The following is a 967-nucleotide window of genomic DNA, read 5'->3' on the forward strand; positions in this document are numbered from 1 at the left end:
TGCAGTGCGCAGAGAAGGCCCCTCGGGTCGCCCGAGACGCATGCCCCGGCCTGTCCCCTGTCGCCCCCCCCGACCCCTTCGTCCCCCACATGCACATGCACACACCCATGTCCATATCGTAAGGCGCAGGAGTGCTAAGCACGGGCGAGCCACTCCCCTCAGTGCCACCCCTCGCGCCAAGCCACTACGTTTCCCCCCACCGGTGACAATGTGTCGTTCCGTGACCTACCGCGACGAGAAATCACTGCAAACAGGACCATCACCTGCGCAGCTGCCTTGCCTAATTGTATCTCCTCGTAGCGTACGAAGTGCGTCGCCCTCGTGCCTCGTTTCGGTTCATTCGATGCTGCAGGCCAGTCGAAATTAATTCGCGCCGCGACGCTGTCAAGAGGCGGCGAGGACGCCGTCGTTTTGTTTTTTGTTTTGACATTGCTAGGTAGGGGGGGAGAGAGAGATTTTTAGCAATACCATGTTGTGAGAGAGAACTCTTCCCCATGTCCATGTCCATGTCCATGTCCATGTCCATCTCCATGTCCATAGGGGCAGGTCCGGCCAAGCAAAAAAAGAATACACCGCTGCGGGCGTCGCTGGCACTGGCACCTCCCGAGCAAGTGTCAGTCAGTGAGTGCGCGCCAGTGTCGTGAGAGGGAGCTTTGAGAGTCGCCCATTTTTAGAAGCCAACAAGAAATGTGGCACACAGAGTGATTTGGGCTCGGCAGCTTGTCGACTACCGGCCGAAGCCAGAGAGTCGCCACCGCGAGCCCATCCGGCGCAGTTTTTCTTCTTTAGAGCACTCCACCGCCATACCGTTTTTATGGCGGATGTCCTCTGCTTAGGTTATCAACCGCGCCGGAGCACTTGGAGGACTCATTAACCTCACGCCCTGAAGGGCGTCGAATATATTGGATATATTTTTTGCGAAGGGCGACGACGACGACTCGCTCGAGTGCGCGGGCTCGGATTGCGA

Source organism: Emiliania huxleyi, assembly GCF_000372725.1.
Source record: "Emiliania huxleyi CCMP1516 unplaced genomic scaffold EMIHUscaffold_101, whole genome shotgun sequence".
Taxonomy (NCBI): domain Eukaryota; phylum Haptophyta; order Isochrysidales; family Noelaerhabdaceae; genus Emiliania; species Emiliania huxleyi.